We start from the raw sequence: 239 nt of genomic DNA, 5'->3' as shown, positions 1-239 counted from the left end.
CTCCCTTATCTCGCCTCATCCCTCCCTTTCTTTCTCCTATTTTTCCCCTCCCTCTCTTCATCCTCCTCTTCTTCCTCCTCCTTTCTCTTCACTCCCCTCTCACCTGTTCTCGGAAGTTCTTCGTCGAGACAGAAAGGAGTCAAAGGAGGACGGCGACCGCGAAGGAAGTCCCTCTCTGGGCCTCGAGGAAATGACGCTGGACGCGGCGCGGCTGACAAACGATTCGTGATGTATATGTG

Source organism: Penaeus monodon, chromosome 22, assembly GCF_015228065.2.
Source record: "Penaeus monodon isolate SGIC_2016 chromosome 22, NSTDA_Pmon_1, whole genome shotgun sequence".
NCBI lineage: Eukaryota > Metazoa > Arthropoda > Malacostraca > Decapoda > Penaeidae > Penaeus > Penaeus monodon.
The sequence above is the reverse complement of the archived record's forward strand: the minus strand, read 5'-3'. Positions refer to the sequence as shown.